At 42.8% G+C, this 23,705-nt stretch overlaps 1 protein-coding gene across 1 annotated transcript in view; it reads left to right on the top strand.

Moving 5' to 3' along the window:
• PRKCA (protein kinase C, alpha) overlaps window positions 1-23,705 on the top strand; it is a 532,565-nt gene that overhangs the window by 232,174 nt on the left and 276,686 nt on the right. The window lies entirely within an intron of this gene.

The raw sequence follows: 23,705 nt of genomic DNA, 5'->3' as shown, positions 1-23,705 counted from the left end.
GATTGAAATCATTTAACATCTGTTTCACTGAACAATGCTCTCGGAAGCTGTCCATGTGGGAACACATAATTTAGTTCATTTGTTTGCTGATTCTGCTGATGCGTATGGAGCGTCTCTGTTGCTTCTCTTGTTTACTGAAAAAAGAAAAGAAAAAAAAAGTAGGACCAGCAAAGGAGAGTGGGAGTTAGGAGGCATGGGAAATACTCACATCCGAAATGGATGGAGTGGAATGAAAGGTAGGCTGTTTGCTATCTGGAGAGTCGTACTTGAACTGAAAACATTTGGATGGAATGGAGAGGGAGGCCTATTGCCAGAGAGCTGGAGTCACTCATCCCGAAGTTGTGTGCTTCAAGCCAGTCCGACTTTTAATGCCATGGCCCTGTCGGGAAACTTTGATGTTGAAGTGGTTTCCTAAGTGCCCACCGAAGGACTCATTGCCGTCTAGATGATTCCGACAGAATTAGTATGACGCTTGAGGACAGAGTAGAACTGCCCCATGGGGTTTCTTAGGATGAAATTTTCACGTGTGGATTGCCAAGTCTTTTCTATCGTGGAGTAGCCTGTGGACTTGAACTTTTGGTTTCCAGTCAGGTGCTTAATCACTGTGCCACCAGGGTTCTTCTTCTCAGATCGTGTATTCACGATGGTCTCTCGGGGATTCAGATTTGGTGTGTTTTTATGTAATGAAAGGATTTAAGTGCTTGACTAGTAACAAAGGTAAGGAGTTCTAGTAGCATATGGTCACGAATCAGGCTGAACCTCAAGGTCAGCAGTTTGAAACTACCAGCTGTTCCGCGGGAGAAAGATGAGGCTTTCGGCTCCTGTAAAGATTTACAGCCTTGGAAACCCTGTGCAGAGTCGCTATGAGTCAGAACAGACTCCATGGCACATAACAACAACAACAACAATAACAAAGGTTGGAGGTTCAAATCCATCAGAGGTGCCCAGGAGAAAGGCCTGGAAATTCCTGTGGATCACAGCTCTGATACACATGGGTCTCATACCATGAGTCAGAGGACACTTGATACCTACTGGGTGGTTTCTCTCTGTCTTGTTTTGGTGTAATGAAGGGACTTGCTATTAGACCCTCAGTGCATGGGAGTGTGTCTCGGGCAGTCAAATGTGGCAGAGACAGTGTTGAGTGGGCGCCATGGCTCTGGGCTGCCTCTGGTCCTGCAGAGACCCACAGACGTGTGAGCCAGAGGGAGCACCCTCCCATTTCCAGGACCAAGAGGCCACAGGCCATGAACATTGAGTGAATTGCTGGAAAGCACACAGCATCAGTGTTCTCCCTTTCTTTTGGTGGGGAATTATCTCTGTTTTGGGCATTTGGGACCTAAATTAAATGGAGTACAAACTTTTCTGAAAGGCCCATGTCCATTTACTCTTAGTTTTACACTTGGCCTGAAGCATTGCATGGTGGTCCCTTTGCCTCCTCATTCACAATTTCTGTCTTCCCTCTTTTTATCTTTCTTCCCATCCCTTCTCAATGTCTTCCTGTTTCTACCCCATCAAGGACCGGTAGGGGGTATGGGCAAACTGAGGGAGGGTGAACAGTGTTTTGGGTTTTGTTTTATTTAGAGCGTTTTATTGTGACTTGAGTGAAGATTCTCAAACAAGACCATCAGTTTTATATTCAACCATTGAGACTTTGTTTTATCTCAATGATTGCATTCCCCACCATGCAAAAACAGTCATTCCACTTTCTCCCTGTGGTTCTATTTCCATTCTTCCACCTTCCCAACTTCATCCCTAGGTAAGTGTTGCCCTGTAGATTTTGAATGATTGACCATCCCATGGTGACCATACCTCCCTAGTGTTGTTGACCCCCGCTATATACCTAGCTACTGCTTGTCTGAACATTGGGCCACAAGGGTGAGTTCCTTTCCAAACCTGAAGGGTGGCTGAAGGCCCTAGTCTCAGGTTCCTCTAGATTCTTTCTGACCAGTAAGCCTAGTCTTTCAAAAAAAAAAATTTTTTTTTTTTAAGTTTTGTTCCACAATTTTACCCACTCTATCCAGAACCTTCTAATGTGATCTCTTTCAGAGCCCTTGGTGTAGTGGTTGTTATTAAGTACCGTGGAGTCGGTTCTGACTCACAGTGACCCTGCACAGGGTCTTTACAGGAGCAGAACGTCTCATGTTTCTCCCGTGGAAAGGCGGGTAGTTTCAAACAGTTGACCTTGAGGTTAGCAGCCTGTTTTGTAAGCACTACCCTAGCAGAGCTCCTTGTTGGTAGTTGTAGCTGGGCACTATCTAGTTGTGTTCTCAAAGTCTTGGAGTTTCATGAGGTGAACAGTTACTGCCTGATTCTCTCCTCCTCTCCTTTTCCTTTATCTTCCTCTTCTTCATTCTTTCAGTTAATGATCTTTATTCAGTATCTCTGTGGGTGGTAGAAATGGTTAAGCACTCAGCTGTTCACCAAAATGGGAGGTTTGAATCCACTTAGAGCTGCCTCAGAAGGAAGCCCTGGTGATTTACTTTTGAAAATTCAGCAATTAAAAGCCCTGTAGATTACAATTCCACTCTGACACATGGGGTTGATTCCAACAGCAACTGTTGTTTTTGTTTGTTTGTTTCTGTCTTTCTGTATTTCTCCTTCTCACTTGCTCTTTCTCCCTCCCTCTTTCCTTTGTTCCTTCCTTTGTTGTTGTTGTTATGTGCTGTGAAGTAGGTTCCGACTCATAGCCACTGTGTACAGGGTTTCCGAGGCTGTAAATCTTTACAAGAGTAGAAAGCCTTATCTTTCTCCCATAGAACAGCTGGTAGTTTCGAACTGCTGACCCTGAGGTTAGCAGCCCGATTCGTAACCACTATGCTACCAGAACTCCTTGTTCCTTCTTTACCTGTTATTTTTTTATGGGTCAAGACTGTGCTGGGGCCTGGAATAAAACAACAAACACAGAGATGGACTCCATGCCTTATGAACATTCTACTAGAGGGGAATTTAAACATTAAAAAATAAATAAGTACACTTTTGATGAGAAATGGAGGGAAATTGTGTAGAGGGTTCTGAGTGGGTTTACTTATGGCCCCAACTTTAGGTTAGACAGGAGAGGTGAATAGGCATTTCTACTAAACCTCCAGAAGGAATGAGAAACAAGCAGGCAGGAGTAAGTAGCCCAGGAGAAACTGTTTCAGACAAAGGGAAGAGCTTGATAAGACAGACAGGGAAGAAGGACCAGGCGTTCTCGATCTGAAGCATACTGATCAGTGAGAAACATAAAGCTAGCAGCAAAACATTGTCTGATCGTAGTGTTGGAAGATGTGCATCAAGGTGACATCAGCCCACAACTGGTCTGGTCTTTGGTCATCAGTGAGGAATGTATCCAATCTATGCTTGAAGTGGTCTTAAATTCAGGTGGGGTAGAGGTTCAGGTCATATGTTGGTTTTCATGGACTTGTTTTAATTTTCTTCAGTTTCACCTTGAACTTGAATATGAGCAGTTGGTAGTCTGTTCCTCAGTTGGTTCCTGACTTTATTCTGATTGATGGTATTAAGCTTTTTCATTGGTATAGTTTATAAGTAGATCCTGTGAGGTTCACATGTATAGTCAACATTTGTGCTGTTCAAAATGGTATTTGCAATGAGTAAGTAAAAGTCATTGGTGGTGGTGTGCCGTGGAGTCAGTTCCAACTCATGTGACCCTACATACTGTTTCCGAGGCTATAAATCTTTACGGGAGCAGAAAGCCTCATCTTTCTCCTGTGGAACAGCTTGGTGGTTTTGAACTGCTGACCTTGAGGTTACCATCCCGATTTGTAACCATTATGCTACCAGAGCTCCTGTAATAAGTCCCTGGTCTTACAAATTTTTTCACGTATCTCTGGTAGTATTTTTGTCTTGAAGGCCATATTTCCTAACTACTGATCCTTCTTTTTGTTTCTAACCTTCACATTGCAATCACCAGTAACTATTAATGCATCTTTGATCAATTTTAGACTAAAAACTTTAATTTCTTCATTTTGTATGTTAGTTGTGGTGCATACACTTGAATAATAGTCACTTTAACTTGTAGGCATATGGTATTATCCCTGTCACTGACAGCACTATTTCATCATGATCTGTACAGTGTTCTTTTTGATAATGAATGCTGTCATACCAGCATAGTAGACCATTTATTTGAATCAAAACGGCCATTTCAGCTCACTAAATGCCTAGAATATTGATCTTCAAGCATTCCATTTCATTTTTGACAACTTCACACTTTCCTCAGTTCATACTTCATACATTTAATGTTCTGATTAATTAACGGATGCTTACAGCTATTTCTTCACATTTTGAGTTGAGCCACACCTACAAATGAAGGTCCTAAAATCTTTATTCCATCCATATCATTAAGTTCAACTTTACTTTGAGGAGGCCGCTGCTTCCCCAGTTGAAATTTGAGTGTCTTCCAATGTGAGGTGCTTATCTTCCGACACTATTATCAGACAATGTTCTGTTGTTATCTGTATACTTTTCACTGATCACTAGTTTTCAGGTCTAGATCACCTGGTCCTTCTGTCTCAGTCTGGAAGCTTCACTGAAACCCGTCCCTCATGGGTGACCCTGTCGCTATATGAAATAGAAGTGACATAGCTTCCAACATGGCAGCCATCAATAAGCCACCACAGGATGACGAATTGACACCCGTGTGGTGATGTAAAGCTGTAGGGAGATTAAACGCTGATGTGTGATGTGATGTGTATAAAAAGAACACAGATGCCAAAGAGGTATTTAAGCACCATCTTCGGAACATTTGCCCTGTGCCTTGGTCATATGGACATCTGAAAAAGAGAAAGAAGGCGAGGGGGGTGATCTGTTAAAAGCCCTAAGGCATCCAGAGATAATAATCTGGTCTACAATTGTTTGCAATTTTGTTTTAGCTATTATATTTTTATTTGCCTTATATATTTTCACCAATGGGTCTTACCTGTTGGGGAGGAAACTGCTCACATGATATTTTGCGCTTTATAAATCTGAGCCATACAATTGAATGGAATTCAAGTGATTTACAAATATCTTCTCTTCCCAGGCCCTCCTGGGAGATAATAGCATTCAGATAGGCAGCATTATAAAAGTGTTGATGCCTTCAGAGCGTCTGCAAGGGGCCAAATGGAGGAATTCATTTCAGTCACTTGTTACAAGGCAGAGAAAGGTGCTCCCGATCTGCGTACATCTTCACATCTGTGAAGATCCTAAAACCGAGCCGTTTGAAGAAGCTGAGAGCTTGACTGTCACAAAGCAAAAGTGAGGCCAGGTGTAAAGTTGGACTCTTGAAGGGATGCATGTCTAGAAGGCAGAGTTGTTTTCCTGTCTTTACTGTAATCTGGAGAATTCTCTTGTTCTCTAGGTCTTTGGGGGTGGGTACTCAGAAACCAATCAAATCAAAAAGACTGCTAAATTGTTTCAAATTTAGCACATCAAAGCTTCATTTATAAAAACACATGAAATATTTGAGGTTTGGAAATACATTTAATTAATGACTCGTCAGTTTTCCTAGAGTGTGCTTTTACAGTTAATATGGAAATAAGATCATTTTGTAAGGGTACCCGAAGCATGTGGCTGTTCCTCCGCCAACAAAGTAACAGAGCTGTGAAAGGTACGGGAGCTGAAAAAATGACATGTGAAATGAAGCAGAGTAGGGTAAAAAAGAGTGTGCAAGCGGGAATTGGGGGTCCGGCCCTGACAGTTCACTTGAAATCTTTCTAGTCCGCAGTTTTCTCAATGAACATTGTTTTTGTTTTTTGTTTTTTGTTTTTAGTTGAGTCACATCCACAAATGAAGGTTGTTTTCAGCCCTAAATTCTCTTCCCATCCCATCCCACCCCATCTCACTTCACTGAACCCCATTATTGTTTATGGAGGATCTCATGCTGTGAGTCCTGGTCTGGCACCTTAGGATAAGCATTGGACTGTTAACCACAAGGTTGATGGTTCAAACCCATCAGCTGCTCCTTGGAAACCCTGTAACAGGGTCACTGTGATTCAAAACTGATTTAATGGCATTTCACAACAACCACATACTGTGAAGGTTACAAAGGGGGAACACAGTTGCTGTCTTCAGAATGCATTCTCTTTCATTGCAATGGTAAGTGACACTTGTAAACAATTGTACTGTAAGATTGCCTATGATAACTGCCACACGAGAGAAAGAGAGAAAATGTTGAGTTTAGTGGAGGGAGAGAGAGAGAGAACATCTAATGAAAGAATGAGGAAAAACTTCTCAAAAGTGAAATTTTAAGATTTATTTCACCTCTTTAAACTTGTACTTTAAAAGCAAGTTGTCCAATCATCTTTTTGATATTAGCATTTTCATGCGTCTCATACTGGCTTTAAAGGAGCCTAGGTAGCGTAGTGGGTTGTATGAGTTGGGAGAAAGATAAGGCTTTCTGTTCCTCTAAAAGTTTACAGCCTCAGAAACCCTATACAGGGTCACTCTGAGCCGGAACCTGCTCCACAGCACACCACCACCACCACCTTGCTGGCTTTGTTTTGTTGTTGTTGCTGTCAATGAGTCTGCCCCTAATTCATGGTGACCTCAAGGGCGGTGGAACTAAAAGTCCGGCCGGGTTCTGTGCCTGTATTCATTGGTTCAGCTCAGCTCATTGTGGTCCATTAAGATTTTCATTGACTGATTTTCAGAAGTACATCATCAGACTGGGCTTCCTAGTTTATCTGAGTCTGGAAGCTCTGCTGAAATCTTTTCAGCATCAGAACAAGCATCCACCAGATGGGCGTTTGCTATGCATGAGGTACACTGGCCAGGAATCAAACCTGGATCTCCTGTATGCAAAATGAACCCCCAAAGTGAGGTATAGCTCTTGCCCAGTGGCTCATAAACTCAGGTGGCATGTATTTGCAAGAGTCCTGTAAAAAGGATGCAAGCAAGAAACACCCACGATGTTCTCTAGGGCTTGAGGGGACATCCCTCTGAAAGTCCTCCACTGTGCTGGCGCTCACAGGTGTCTGCCTCACTGGCTGTGCTGTCATGGGAAGCCTTAAAAAAGAAACAAGTTCAGAGAAACAAACCCAACAAAATCCTCCAGTGCTAATTCTGCTCTTCAGTGGGTGGGCTATTTTTTGTACCACACTTAAAGGAACAGAGGTGTTTCCTGTGAAGGAAAGAACTCCCATTGCATTTTGCCAAAGTAATTTAGCCTGGAATTGGAACAGCCTTAAAGACTCTTGTTCATGCGCACATCTCCCATGAGCCCAGGATAGATAGTGTGTGGCCATCTTCCCGACCTACCCGATCCAGGCTCCGGAGAACTGGGTGGGTTGTGTGTCTGTTCTGCGGTCACTTGATTACCTAGAAGTGTGTGCATAACTATGAGCGTATCACTCATATTCTAACCAGGGGACCGGAATGCGATTTTCGAGGGCATCACCCTGGGGTCTCTCCAACTTTATCCAGCAGCTCTGCTATTGCTCACACTTCTCTCAAACCCCACTTTTAAAACATCCTATAAGGCCAGTGTGGCACTCGGAAACCCTGTATAGAGTCACTATGAACCAGAACTGACTCAGCAGCACTTAATAACATCACAAGAGCAGTACCGATCCTGGTGTGGTGCTGTAGGATAAGCACTGGACTGCTAGCTGCAAGGTTGGCGGTTCAAACTCACCAGCTGCTCCTTGGAAATCATGTACAGTGTCACTACAAGTTGAAACCCACTCAGTGACAACCAGTAACTACCATAATGCCAGTAACACAGTCATTTCAAAATCTCCATTCTTGGTCAAATGTCACCTTTGAGAATATGGTGAGATGGTTTGTGAGTGGTGCCAGATGTGAATGTTGTTGTTGTGAAGTGTTGTTGCGTCAGTTCTGACCCATAGTGACCCATAGAGGGTTTCTGAGGAGTGGCTGGTGAGCTTCAACCACCAACTTTGCGCTTCAAACTGACCTTGCAGTCCAATGCATTAACCCACAGCACCATACTTGATTAAGGTGGGCGGTGCCTTTTGAAACCCAATAGGAGGTAAGACAAGTACAAAGAGTGGTATTTCTAGTGAGGCTTGGTTCTGACATCCAGTCTGAAGGAGACTTTGGATGTTTTTGAGCATGGAGAACATGTTGGAACCATTGTGGGGGCCGCTCAGTGTATGTATGGAACCTGGAGTTTATGTTATGTTTGTTTGGTTGGTTTCTACAAGTTGCATTACTTAATAATCATGCCTACACAGTGAATTCTTTGTGGGAAGCGCCTGTCCTTTGTCTTTGGGAATCAATTGCCTAGTGCCGAGTTTGACTTGAAAGTATTTGTTGAACCAGTCAGAATGAATGCAGGAATGTCTGCTGAACTAATTGGATCACTATGTATATTTATCTGGTCTTGAATCACACCAATATTTTTAACTTCAGATGAGGCTTTTAGTGACTCCCCAGTACCTAGGAGTGGATTACAGCACATGGTGGTGTGAGAAGACTACATCCACTGGCTTTCCTGCTTCTCACCATCATGATCTCAAGTCATTGCCTTAAATATTTGGAGTTCAGCATAAAGAAATGATAGACATAGGTTATGGCTCTCATCTGCTTGGGATCAAAGACTGGCAGGATGGATTTTTTGCTGGTTTTTCTTGATCCATCCAGGTGACTTAGTAATAACAGGCAGTTAGTTCCTGATGTACAACCAACCAAATTATCTGAGGACAGTTACTGGAAGTGGAGTCTGGGGACCCTGCCAGTGCAGCTCAAACCATCAGAAGCCTAGAGCCAGATGTGCTGCCCAAGTCATGGAATCTTGATGATGTTACCTGATGTCTTTATGATGTTACCTGATGTATTGTGAGCATCACTTAAGTGTCAAATATGGAGCTCTGGTGCTCAGCGGTTAAGCACATGACTGCTAACTGAAAGGTTGACAGTTCACACTCAGCAGCAGGAGAAAGATGTCTCTGTAAAGATTTTTAGCTTTAGAAACGCCGGTGAAGTTCTGCTGTGTCCGATAGCATTGCTGTGAGTTAAAATCAGCTCAGTGGAGCTAGTTTACTTTTTGTGTGGTGGTGGCTGTTATGTGTCAAGTAGGAGTCCCTGGGTAGTGAGAATGGTTAATGTGCTTGACTATTAACTGAAAGGCAGAAGATATGAATCCACAAAAGGCACCTGACTTGGCAACAACTTTGGAGAAAATAACCATTGTAAACCCTAGGGAGCACAGTCCTAGTATGACGCTTGTGGGGTTGCCATGAATCCAAGCTGACTCCGTGGCAGCTGGCGGTGTGGTAGATGCATCAGGTACCTTCCTGTCACTTCTTACATGTCATCGTTAAATGTTTCTTGAGCATCAATGAAGTGTCAGGTGCTGTAGGACTCAGAGATTAAAAATCGTGGTCCATGTCTTCAAACAGCTAGTCTTACTGAGCGGTGATGCATATGGGTAGACCTCATCATTCTTTGAGATTGTTATTTCAGCGGATACAGTCCTCACAGGCACTAGGTGCATACTGTCCTAGAAGCGGACTCACAGGCAGTGGTTGTCAATGTGTACCAAAAATTGAACCAGAGTTCTTTCTCTCCAGACCTCTTTTCTTCTTCTGTCCATGTGGGAGAATGGCAAAGCCAACCTGGGCAGCTTTAATGGCGGTGAAGACTGTTAGTGGACAGAATTTTGGGTTAGAGTGACTGTGAGGAGAATCTTAAAACAAAGAACTTTGAAATGATGAAACTCAAATATCAACAGAAAAGCATTTACAAGGGAGACAGAATGTGAGTTAGTCAGAAGATGAGGGTGTGCGGGCCGAGGTTGGCTGACACGGGGGACTGTGGAGGTGTGCAGTGGTTTCTTAGGAAGAGGGTGGAAGTTGGACTTTTCAGGACACTGGGCTTCTGTAAAGATTGGGTCTGGTATCTTCAAATGCCAGCCTGAAAGCTTTTTGGCTCATGCCACAGGTTCATTCCTGGACTAATTTTTTTTTTTTCTTTCTTTCTCTCACAAGAGTCCCATTCCATCAGCTGCTATGTCCTATCTCTGTTCTGCTACTGAATTAATTTCCAGCTAGAGGCTCAGGAAATATCTGTAGTCAAAGAAGTCCATTTCCTGAGTCTAGGAGAGAGGGGAAACCTTACTAAGGATCTTCTAGGTCACATTTTCACAATGACATTGATTTCCTCACAATGAGATCAAGTGCCCAAACCACCATAACCATCAAGTGAACCCATGTTCCAGGAATTCTGCATCAGCCTCTGATAATGGTGAAGAGAGATGGAGCTGGTGGGCGGGTACCCTTGCTGACAACTGTCAATATTATGTAGCACCGGGAGCCGTGAGCAAACACTCTCAAACACAGTTCATAACAGTGCCATATTGTCATCAGTATTGTTGTGGTTCAGTGCCATCGAGTCAGTTCTGACTCATAGCAACCCTGTGTAGAGTTTCCTAGGAGCGGCTAGTGGGTTTGAATTGCCGACCTTGCAGTTAGCAGTCCAGTGTTTATCCAGCAGCACTACACCAGGACTCCTGTCAGGCATTGGGCTAGCCATGGCTGTATGAACATTTCTCTCCTGGAAGGTATCACTGATGTGGAAAGAGTGCTCCAGTCCTTTATGGGTAAGATTCCATACTTAGCATACACATCCAGCCCTTATTCTCTTCACTCTTGCCAGTTTCCCATGCTCCAAACCAGTGCTTATGTCTGTAGAGCCATCTGCATAGGAATTACACCAGACTGCCATTTCTGCCTAGTCTCCCAAGGCAGAAGCCATAGGGTTATGTTTGCTGCCTACTTCTCTTTTGTCCTCACATCTAATAGGCATCAGGTTCTATGGTTTCACCTCTGACCATTTCTCTCCATTTTCAGAGTCACCATTTTAGTTAAGGGTTCATCAGAGTCTACCAATTGGACTTACTGGCTCTGGATTGTGTCTCCCCTAGACTCCAGATCCTTCATCTTGCCTACCCTGTGGTTCCCCAGATGTAAACTCATCATCATCATGGTCTCAGCATGCTGTTCTACTTGACATTCTTCCAGGGTTGCTTCTTCAGGGCCCACAGGATGACTTCACTGGCCGTTACTGTGGCTGCTGGCTAGGGTGCCGTGGTTGTCCTTCATGTTGGCTCCTCCGGGAAGGTAGTGCAGGATCCCTACATGGAGATGGCAGTTTTCCAAGATGGCAAGCCGCAATAGACACACATGTAATAAGCTTGGGTGCCTGCATGTTGCTTCCTGGCATCTCCTTGGTCAAAGCTAGTTGCTCGAGCAGGCCAACACACTAGAGAAGGTGTGGATACTGTGAGGGATGAGTCATCGGGTGTCAGTAACCCAGCAGTTACTACTGGAAGAGTTTTTCTTTTATATTGTAACTGAATTTTCCCCTGAAGTCTTGGTCATCTCTATACTTCCGATGTCCACTATAACCCCTGACTTATAGAAGGTGACCATCAGTGTTTACTGAAAGCGTGAGTAAGTGAAAAATGATTCCTGTAATCCCCAAATAAAATGAAAATCATTTCCTTGTTTGCGTTGTGCAGTATCGGAAATGTTTCGCAGAACCCTTTCAGAATCAGTGTCAGCCGTTGTTTTTCTTGTCATACTTAATGTGTGCATCGCTGTCTTGACAATTATAAGTTGCCTTTAGGAACCCTGGGAGCATAGCAGGTCATGTGCTGCACTGCTAACCCCAAGGTCAGCAGTTCAAATCTGTCAGTCACTCCTCTGGAGAAAGATGAGGCTTTCTGCTCCTATACAGACTTGTTATGAGTCAGAACCAACGTGATAGCACTAAGCAGCAGCAACAACAGCCTTTAGGAAGTGAATTTCATTACATTTTTTCTTTAATGTTTTACTGTGAATAATGTGATAGTGTACATGGGAGAACATTAGTTTTACATTTATCCTATCGTATATCGTTTCATTGCCATGGTTACAATCCCCTCCATGCATCATCAACCAACCAAAAGGGTATATTTGTCTTTTTTTTAGGTAGGTTTTATGATATTATGTCATAGGCAAGAGTATAGAGACCAAAGGTATGGTTTCCAGGGGCAGCAGGGAGGGGAAAGAGGACTCCGGTCCTTGGGGCACTGAATGTCTGTTAATATGTTGGAATAATTTGGGAAAAGATGGTGGTGAGGATTGTACAACATGTTGAACATAACCCATGCCACTGAATTGTCCTTGTGAAAAAGAGTTCAATTGACTGACACTCTAGATGGTGGTGTTGTTAAGTAGTATTGAGTTGATGCCTACTCATAGGGACCCTGCACAGGGTTTCCAAGGAGCAGCTGGTGGGTTTGAACCACCACCCTTGTGGCTACTTGTCCACTGCTTTTTCTACAACTCCACACCAGAAATCTATATTACATATATTTTATTATTATAATTTAAAGCAAATGCTTTTCAGAAGACAGATGCATCTTGTTTGCTTTATGCAATTTCTGCTCCCCAGCTAATCCCTGCCATCGTTTTTTTCATGGTAGTGCGAACATGGAGAAAATGTTTAAAACATGAGAATTTCATTCTTGGAAATGATATTCTCTGTGGAAGAGGGTGATGGTAGGTTTCTAGATATTAAGCTAGAATATCTTATAGAATATAGATATCATGACTCATTTATTCTCAGATGGGCCGATCTCCACTTACTAAAATTAATCACCAAAAACCAGGGAAGTTCGGAAAATAGCGGCGTTTGTCCTGCACAGTTAGAAAGGCAGGCTGTTCTCTGTTGTGTTTACCGAGTTTGAACGGTTCACCAGCACTAAGGTAATCCATTTCAGCATTTTGTTTTCATTAAGGATTGGTAATTTAGAATAATTTGGTGCACACAACTAGTTGTTGTTGTTGTTAAGTGCCATCAAATCAGTTCTGACTCATAGCAGTCCTCCGTAAGAAGTGGCTAGTGTGCTTGAACTGCTGACCTTGCAGTTAGCAGTCCAAGGCTTATCCTTCAGTGTCACACCAGGACGCCACAGAACTAGTAAAGGAGAACAAAAATGGTTACGTGGGAAATTGAAAACTAATTGAATACCTAAGAGCTTCTCTGTGAATACCTGTGCCCACTGCAGGCTTAGGGATGTGTGCTTGGGGTGGGGCATATGCTCACGTATGGAGTACAGTTCTGATTCTCCAGGAGTCACAGAATAGCCTTCGGAAGCACACAGAGTGGAAGCACACAGAGTTTGCCAGATGGTCTACTAACTCAGTTCCCAGTGTCCCTCCTTGTCTTCTATAGTTTATCCTCTACCCAACACCTAGAGAGATCATTTCTATTTATCAAGCCAACCTTGCCTTGCTCAGGGGCTTCTCTTAGCCATTAGAGTAAAACATAAACTTCGTAACTTGGTTGAGAAGGGCTGCTAGGCTCACGCCCTGGCTCCTGCCCACCTCTCTGACCAGAGTCTGCAGAGCACATTTCAACTGGTGGGGTCTCCCTCATGAAAATCACCTCTGATCATCACAGCGTTTGTCCACCTCACCTGGCTTTCTGCTTGGTTGTCAATTCCTAGAGAGGAGGTGAATTGACACAGTGGCTGTAATGGGAGGCTCAAGGGTAAAAAGGGTGCAGAGTGACGTTAGACTTCACAAGGGGGAAGCAGGAGAATCACTTTAGCAACCCAGAACTGATTCCTATGGGACAAAGGTCAGGCGTGCCTCCCGGTTTTCTACCTTCTAAACCAAATCTGACACCAACGATTCACAGCATTCTCTACTCAACTGCTTTAATAATTCATTGTGCTGGCCACACAGAACTCAGAAACCATCCTCACACTTATGGGACTTATCAGGAAAGTGACCAGACAGTATGTAATTCAGGATAGAACTGCTCACTGCACAGTTTTTCCAGTCACAACAGCCTCTTCCCAGTCAGCCATGCCCACAGTCAGCCATGCCCATAGTCATCCATGCCCACAGTCAGCCATGCCCACATTCATCCATGTCCTCTTGTCGTTGGTCTCTCAGCCACTGACCCTATCCCACCAATGTTACAAAACTCTTTTAGGGCTGCTGATAAATGCCTAAAGGCACTCTACTCAGCTATAATCATCAGCCTGAAGGTACTCAGCTGTAGTTTCAGTGAGTTCTAAGCCTAGTTGCCCCAGTTTACTGCCTTGAGGCACCCTATTCCACACATGAGCCTCCTGCCTTAAGTACTCAGCTGTACTTGCTCCATGGGCCAGGAAGCCCACCTACCTCGGTGGGGTGCACTGGCTCTTGGTTTTGTTGCTGACCTCCCCTGATACTGTGTCTCCTGGGTCGAGGAGATCCAATGTGTAAAGATACGAGGGTACAAAGGATGCGCTGTCCTCTTGGCTCTTCTTCCTTGATGATAGTGAGATCCTCCTCCTGCTTCTGAAATGGCTCATTTTACACACACGTTAGTCTTTATACCCATATTAGTTTTACACTGACAATTAATCCTACAACAAACTTAACATACTTAACAACCTCCTACTGCTCAACAAGCATATCAGTGGAAGTGTCTTACCCAGATCCTTCAGGGGGAAAAAAATGGTGGCAGTTACAAAGACAGTGGGTAGAAGAGTCATATGAAGTAATTTCACTGCCCTTCAGGCCACCCCCTGACTCTTCTAGCAATTGGTTCTTTCATACTTAAAGGATTAGCTTTCCCTCTAGAAATCATTTTAACTGTAAGCCCACCCTTGGAAGTTGGTAAGCCAGCCATTTCATGCTTTTTTCACCTCCCATGTGATATCCAATTTCTGAATTGCTCGTCAATTCAAACCCACCAGTCACTCTTTGGCAACACTATCCTGGGTCACTATGAGTTGGAAGCAACTCCATGGCACTTAACAGCAACATCAACCCAGTACTCTGAGGAGACCAGCATGTTCACTGATGTGAAGACTCTTCGTTTTGGTTCAGTATCTGCATCTGTAGGCAAAGGCCATCAAATTGCAGCAATTGACAGCAGCTCACCCTGTCAAACATCTCTCTCTCTTCATTCAATCAGCTTCTGGTTCTTTCAGCCCTAGCTATCCTTAAGTACCGTCAAGTCAGTTTTGACTCATAGTGACCCTGCGTAGGGTTTCCAAGAAGCAGTTAATGGGTTTGAAGCACCAACCTTGTGGTTACCCATCCAGCTAGGTCAAATGGTTACCATCTGCAAGCTTGGATGGTACAGACTATGGGTAGTAGAGCCGTATGAAGTAATTCACTGTCCTGCACATAACATTTGGGAGGATAGAGCAGCACTGGACATCATTTTGTTCTGTTGTGCATTGGGTCATTGTGAATTGGAACTGACTCGACACCACTAACAACAACAGCAATCTACGTTTAGATACTACCTAGCTCTTATCGCCATCAGAAATCTAGTTAGTTACTTGCAGTTTTGTTTGGTTTTGTCTCCCACCAGCATGAAAGTGTCATGACAACAGAGACATTGTCTGACTCCTCTTTCTAACCCAGATCAGTCCCTGACACATAAGTGTTTAAGAAATACTACTGACAGGGTGAATGAATGTATACTAATTTTTACAAGAGAAATTTAAAAAACAAAACCAAAACCTGACTTTTGTTTCCTTTTACCAGTACAACTATTAGGAAATATCCTAGAGTTTTCACGTTTTAGTACTATGATGCTATACAGGGGTAGCAATCCATGTATATTATGTTGTTGTTGTTGTTAAGTGCCATCAAGTCGATTCTGACTCATAACAATTTTGTACAGGGTTTCCGAGAAGCAGCTGGTGAGTTTGAGCCACTGACTTTGTATTTTGCAGTCCAGTGCTTATCTTACAGCACCACACCAGGATTCATGTGTAGAAAAGAAACAAACCACAAAACAAAACCCAGTGTCATCTAGTCAGTTCAAACTCATAGTGACCCTATTTGTATGGGTTTTCTGGTGCTGTAAATCTTTTTGGGAGCAGAAAGCCTCATCTTTGTCCCACAAAGCTGCTGGTGGGTTTGAACTGCTGACCATGAGGTTAGCAGTCCTACAGTACCACCAGAGTTGCTACATGTACACAGGGACTTCAAAAAGTGCATGGGGAAAATTCCATTCTCTGTTAATTCTACTTTTCGAAGCCCCCTTTGTACGTGGTAACTTATCTGTGTACCTTCCAAATTAAAAGCATGTTCCTTATAATCCTTAATGTTAAGAATATGTGATCTTTGAAAATTCCATATATACAACAAAATGTATGTATGATCAATCTTATAAACTAGATGAACCTGATGAACTACCAGAAATGGAAGATGAGACATTCTGGTAAGTGGGGTAAGTGGTGAATTTGAAACCTGGAGAATAATTTATACCTAATAGGATCTTAACACGGAAAATGATGGCTGCATGTCGGATTGGAATCAATGTCCTTTTTCTTAGATTTCCCTCTGCAGTCATTCCTTCCTTCTACTGATAGTCTTGTTGAACACTAGGGGGTTGTTAAGGAAATTGTGATGTATCAATGTGATGGAATATGTACAGCCATTAAAAATGGTCATTATAAAGAGAGAAAATGCTTATTATGTATTATGTAATGTGAGGAACAAAGGAAACAAGTGAACGTTCTTGCTATGATTCTAGCTCTGGCTGAATCTGTGTGTGAGTTAGGGCAAGACAGGGAATAGAAGGGAATGATAACATTAAAATAATTTAAATAATTTGATAATTTGGGGGTTTTGGTGTTTCTTTTAGATGATGTGACTTAGGATGTATTTTATTTCTTCTTTTTTAAAATTTATTCTTGTTTAAATAGTCCAATTCTGAGAAATTTTAAAATTCTTACTGATACATTTATACTTACATCTAGTCTTATTTGTATGGTTCTTTTTTGATTTGGGACAAAATGCTGTGATGTCCCAGCATCTGAGAATTCCTCCTGCAGTAGTGTGGTAGGAAACGGTTGCACTTGTCTGGATTCTACAAACTAAGTGTTACCAGTTTGTTGCTTTCATCCAGGAGTAAGAGAAACCCATGTGGCTTATGTTAAACAGCGTTTTGTTCTCATGTACCCAAGCATCTGGGGCTGCTCAGTCCAGGGCCAATAGTTACAGGGGTTCCAGGGTTCCCTGTGGACCCAGTCCCCTTCTGTCTGTCTTTGTCCTCCACCTCATCCATTCTTGTCTCACAGCTTGCATTGTTTCATGCCTGGCTGTCTCTAGTTGAAAGATGGTTTCTCTACCACCAGTACCCTCACCATATTCCAAGCAGGAGAAAAGGGAAGGAAGGGCAGGGGTCAAATCACAGATGACTGTTGAGTTGACTCCCTTTTACAGAGATCCAACCCAATAACTTCCATTTACCTCCATTGGGCGCCTATCTGGAAAGTGAAGGGATTTTAAAAAATTCTTGTTTCCTTATTTGTTTTAAGTTGCATACATCTCCACTCAGACCAGAGCCAGAGTGGTAAAGTAAGTAAGACAGAGAATGAGTACTGGGTAGGCAACTCAGAGTAATTCCATGTTAACGTTTTCAAGAACAGATTATTTTCTGCTTTGAATTTTTGTTGAACCCATGTGTTTTCTGTAATGGGAGGCACTTTCAATGGAACAATTTTGATACAATCGGTGGGACACATATGTCTCAAGGGGTCTGTGTTGCTGGGGTTGCTTCAATGAGGCCTATTTCTTCAGATTCATACATTTATACAGGTCCCCACCAGATGGAAGCATGCACTCAAAGTGGGACACTGGCTTCCCACTAAACCCCAGAGATGGAAAATGTATGTGGGCACTATATGTCCTACAGTCAGTGGAGGGTTAAAGTTGCTGAGAGTAGGCTACCTTTTAGACATGCACAGTCTTCTCTCATCTCTGTGTGTCTGTCTGTCCTTTTCTATCAGTCTAGTGCTGAGACCTATCTACATAGTACAAGACAGATTCTGTAACTCACATGTCAGGATTGATTTGGAGATGCAATGAAATTAACTGAATTTCTTGTTCTGGTGATGAGTAACAACAAAAAAAATTGAATGAGGAAGTCTTATGATGTAGATTTTTTTTTTTTTTTAAATCAAGCCTTTTGTTTAAATACTGTTGGTTTTATCGGTTTAAAGGTTATGTATTTAAGTCCTTTGCTTTGTGAGGGACATTTTTGTCTTAGTAATAAAATATTGGGGCTTTCAAGTAGTTGTGTTTACTCAGTCATGACATTCTTTTTACGTAGTAGTTTCTGATAATAGATTACAAAGCTTGATTGAAACAAAACAGAAGTAGCAATAAACTCGCTATGTTTATTAAATCTGCTTTCACCATGACCACCACCATCATCATCTACAGCAGCAGCAAATATCTCCAAGGTTGAGGTGGCCTTCCTCCAGGAGTCTGATGCATACTCTGGGTAGGACCTTAAGGAAGTGTTGAGGAACTGGCAGGCATGCTAAGGAACCACTGAGAGAATGAAGGCTCAGGAAGCCGATAGCATAGAGAACCAGAAAGTGAGCCAGGAATGTTCAGCTGAAGAAAAGAGTTGAAGAGAGCTGCCTTCCAATTGTGATAGTGCCCCTTCACTCCCTAGGAGGAACACAGGGCTTACCTTTACCAGACCAATGGCTGGATGCTTTACGAAGGCAGGTTTTGGCCTGAAACCCAAGAAGAACCTCCAATGAGTAGATGTTTCTAATAGAAGAGGAACTCCAGAACAAGGATTCTCAAGAGCTGTTGACAGTGGATATTAGTCCTGACCTATGTCAAGGTATCAGTGATGAGTCTCAGTCCTCCAGTTTGAAATGAGACTCGGGATTGTGGGCTTGCTCACTGGAATGCCCTTCTCCTGCGTAATCCATGGATTCAGATTTGGCCTTTCTTCTCTCAGATACTTCTCCTGACTATACCCTACCTTCCAAATATTCCCTCACAAGACTTTTCTACCTGTCCCCTCCCCCAATCCAGTTGCTCATCTTCTTTATACCCCCAACTCACTGTGGGTAACTCTGAAGATATTTTTATAACAATGGGTTGGAATTGTCCCTCCATCTCTATTGTACACCATGCCTCTTTGAGGGTAGGGCTAATCATCTAACAATAAATATTTGTTAAGGAAGAAAGTAAAAGAATAGAGATCCAAGGATTCTGTTTGAGTTAGGCAGAATTTCTGTTTTTAACTTCATGGACACAGTACAATTTTAGCAGGTTGTTTTTGTGCTCATCAGTTTTGGCTCTTAGCATAACGGATGGTTAATGAAAATAAAGAATAACACGAAGTTATTTATGCAAGTACCAACCAGCTCCGACGTTCCATCCGCTTCCATGCTGGTAACAAGGTTGAAGGGACCCTTGAAGCTGTTTTTTCTGAAGCCCTCGCTGCATTTCAGCTTATAGGGACAAGAGCTGTTCTCCATCTCGGTTGATGATTTCTGTTAATGTGGACCATGAAAGAGCATGCTTAGAGGGACTGTGAGCAGAATAGATGGCCATGTTCCCTTTTGTTTATTGAAACAGAGGAACCAGAGAGGAACAAAGCGTGTTTTAAAAATAACTTGGTGCACATGTAGGTGAAATAACCTTGCCTCCTACTAGCTGAGAGAGAAAAAAATAGGTCCCCATCCTGGCTTTTGTTCCAGGATATTTTTAGTAAGAGGGTCCTTTCTTCTTTGATGACTCATGAAGGAAACATTATAGTAGGAATATATATATATATGTATGTATGTGTATATATATTAGGCAGAGAGAAGACTACCCAGGTTGTTTGGTCTTTAATTTCCACCTCAACCCTGAGAGAAGAGCAGAACTAGGCAGACGCTGTTTCCTAGGCACAGTAGAAAAGGAAAAAGAAGGTTTTCTCCTCTCGCAGTTGCTGACAAAATTGGAGCTGGTTATTCTACAGAGTGCTGTGAGATTTCTCATTATGTGGTTTTGTAAATGGTTTGAAGGGCCCTCTCAGAACCCGCTGTTTCCTCACAGATATTTTTCATTTTAATTTTACTCATGAAAATACATTGTTTCTAATTAGTTCTTAGTTTTTAAATGAATGTCTATTTTTTCCATAGCATTTGAGCAAGCAGCCTTCCACTGTTTTGCCACCAGAAAAATTTGGTCTCTTTCTACTAGAATCTTCCAGGGGAAATTGATGAACCTGGTAACCTAATTTTAGACCTCCTGAAATTGGCAGATGGGTGGTATTTATAGTGTTCTGAATCAGTTCCTATTAGATATTTTTAAATAGTCACATCATTAGAGAATGGATTCAGGAAATACAAGATTTAATTCCAAATCTGATGCCCAGAAAAATGTTTTTAGTCTCCTAAACTGGGTGTGCATTTTGGTAACAGTTTCTAAAAAACCTTTTTGTATTCTCTTCATTCTTTTTGCTGTGTGATGCTACTGTTGTCATGGAAACCGATCTTGGAGTTGCTTTGTTACACAGTGTAAGGGAGTCCCTGATAAGGAGAGTGGCTGCAGGTCATTATCATCAACATGGAGTCTTTTATTAAGTGTGGTTCTATGACGCATTTTATACAAAGCACGGAACTGATTTGGGAGCTTACCCTAAAAACATGCAACTTTGACACTCATAAGTGCACAATTAACATCTAGGTCTTTAACCACAGGAGCCTCGGAATGTCTAGCGCTAATGCGCGCATGCTGTTTCTGTCAAAGAGAGTGGGTTCCACTCCCAGGGCAGGCCGTTATGATGTGCCCAGTGAGCTGTGGCTCACTGAGAAAGGAAGATTTGGGCAGTTTGGGGAGTGGTAGAGGAAGGGAGAAAACGAAAAGTGGAAGAGGTTTTGAGGAAATTCATGTGCGAGTTTAGAGGTGGAAACTAGCTTTGGAGATGAGAAATGGACTGGATTGAATCTTGTGTTTGAGTGATTGGAGGCCTACAGATGAAGTATTTTACTGAGTTGTAAGACAGTCTGATTGGATCTGAATGCAGGCATATAAGATCAATGTCTGGAATCATGGTGATTGGAGTATAAGGTGGCGCAGAAGTGTATGGCAGGTGAGGTGGACCTCAGTTACCCTGGATTTGACTCTGACCTTCTCACTTACTGCTTTACCTCAGAGACCTCACTGTCAAAAGGTGATGGATGCTCCCACCAGGTGTACTGAGATTAAACAGAGGGTGGGTAGGTGGGTGGGGGGTTAAAGGGCCTAGTAATGCCTACTGCAAGGAGCCCTGGTGGTGCCATGATCAAGCATAAGCACGTGGCTGCTGAGAGGTCATAGATTCAAACACACCACCTGCTCTGCAGGAGAAAGATGTGACAGTTGGCTTCCTTAAGGAGTCACAGCCTTGGAAGCCGTATATATGGTCAGTTCTCCTCTGTCTTGCAGAGTTACTCTGGGTCTGAAATGACTAGATAGCTGTGGGAGTGCAGATTCTACCCCACACGTCTTAAGGTGTGACCAGCAACTTGAATATCATCAAGGAATTTGTCTGAAATTCAAATACTGAATCAGCAAATCTCCTGAGGTATGGACCCAACCATCCATGTTTAACAACCTTACCAGGAGATGCATTAATTTTGAGAACCATATCCTTAGGGCATGTTTCCTTTGTGATTGTTGTTAGGTGCCATTGAGTTGGTACCAACTCATGGAGATCTTGTGCACAACAGAACGAAACACTGCCAGGTCTTGTGCCAATCCCACAATCACTGCAACCTGTGAGCCCATTGCTGTTGCCACTGTTCTAATCTATGTGTTTGGGATCTTCCTCTCTTCATTGGCCCTCCACTTTACCTTCTCCAGGGACTTAGCCCTCCTGATAATGTGTCCAAAGTATGAAAGATGAAATCTGTCCATCCTGGCTTCTAAGGAGCATTCTAGCTGTACTTCTTCCAACACAGATTGGTTTGTTCTTTTGGCAGTCCATGGTACTCCAACATCATAACTCAAATGAATCAATTCTTCTGTGGTCTTCTTTATTCATTATCTGAATATCTGGTTAATTATGAAGTTACTGAAAATACTATGGATTGGGTCAGGTGTACCTGATACCTCCAACTGATGTCTTTGGCACACGTTAGTCCTCAAGCTGACATCTTTGCTCTTCACCACTTTAAAAAGGTCTTGTGCAGCAGATTTGCCTAATGTATTACATCATTTGATTTCTTGACTGCTGCTTCCATGAGTGTTGATGATTGATCCAAGAAGAATGAAGTCCTTGACAACTTCAATCTTTTCTCCATTGATAAAAATGTTGTATATTGGTCCAGTGGTGAGGATTTTTGTTTTCTTTACATTGAGATGCAGTCCATACTGAAGGCTATGGTCTTTGATCTTCATCAGTTAATATTTTAATTCCTCTTCACTTTCAGCAAGGAAGGTTGTATCATTTGCATATTGCAGGTTGTTAATGAGTCTTCCTCCAATCCTGATGCCACCTTTTTCTTCATACAACCCAGCTTCTTGGACTATTTGCTCAACATATAGATTGAATAAGTATGGTGAAAGAATACAACCCTATTGCACACCTTTCTTAATTTTAAACCATTCAGCGATCCCATGTTCTATTCGAATAGCTGCCTCTTTTTTTTTTTAATGTTTTTTGTGAACTATGTGATAGTTTACATGGGAGAACATTTATATTCATCCTATTGTACGTATATCATTTCATTGCCATGGTTACAATCACCTCTATGCATCATCAACCAACCAAAGGTTGTAAGCCGGGCTCCCCTTCCCCCCAGGTCATCAGCACACAGTCCCTCTCCCTCTCCGTATCTAAAGTCCCCAGCTGTTCCATCTCTCCACATCATCATCTCTGGCATCATTGCCTCTCTGGGTAGGGTCCTGCTCTCCACTCTTCTCCCTTGATGGCCGCAGGGACCTCCGCTCCTAGACTGCAAAGTTAATCACTCCCCTCCTTGCTACAAAATGTCTACCTTTACATTTCAAACCCTCACATTCAGTCCTGATAACAACTATTCACTATTGTATCACAAGAGACCTATGCAAATTTCCTTTCATCAGCCCTGCCTAGATAGCTTGGATATTACTCAGTGGAGATTCTACCTTCCTCCATGCCCTCTGGATCTAGGTTCCCTCTTGAAAGCTTGTAAGCAAGCCACTTCTTCTTGCCTTTGTAGGCCACACACACACACACACTTTGGGTAGCCAATGTCCAAGTTGCCCATCCCTGTGTACTCTTTATATGGAGTGGGTGGGAATGATCCTTGCTGTAAAGATTTGTTCCCTCGTTTGAACTACTGCATCCATAGGTATAGGTCAGGTTCATTAAATTGTATCAGATTACTCTTTTTTTCCTCTTCTTTCTTCTTCTAGTTGAGCTCTGATCATCCAGTCATTGAAGCCAGGGCAAGTGGGTATTATCTGCAAATGTGGGTGTTCTTATGCATATGCCCTCTCTTCGTATCAGCTGGATGCTTCACTCTCCACTCTAGTCCTCTGTGGCTGTGTCACTGACTCTGGGCCCAAGAGTCCCCAGGTCTTGCCAAACTGATGGCCAACCAGCTCTCTATCTGGGTTCACAGGAATCTATAGAATGTTGTAGGGTTTAGCTCGCAGCTTCATTGCTGTTTTTCCCTCACTTCCCCCTTATTGGTGATGAATGTGGTCACCAATCAGAGCGTGTATTCCCATTGAGTCTTAGTCTTGGAAGGGGGTTTGCTCTTAGGGCACCCAACCACTTGCCTTGATGTCTCCTGGGTGAGCAGCTTGCTTGTTCTTATAGTAATCAGTTGGTCTGCCTATATTGTTTTATATTTTTCCTGTCAGTCTTCCTTTCAAGAAGTATCTTCTGTTCTTCTAGGCACTCCAGGCTGGTCTGCTTGTCTTTTCAAGTGGAAATTACCCACCTCTGAAGATTCTGGATGCTGTTCAGGATTCCACCTATGGTCTTATGTAATG

Source organism: Chrysochloris asiatica, unplaced genomic scaffold (assembly GCF_000296735.1).
Source record: "Chrysochloris asiatica unplaced genomic scaffold, ChrAsi1.0 scaffold00007, whole genome shotgun sequence".
NCBI classification, from domain to species: domain Eukaryota; kingdom Metazoa; phylum Chordata; class Mammalia; order Afrosoricida; family Chrysochloridae; genus Chrysochloris; species Chrysochloris asiatica.
The sequence above is the reverse complement of the archived record's forward strand: the minus strand, read 5'-3'. Positions and strand labels throughout refer to the sequence as shown.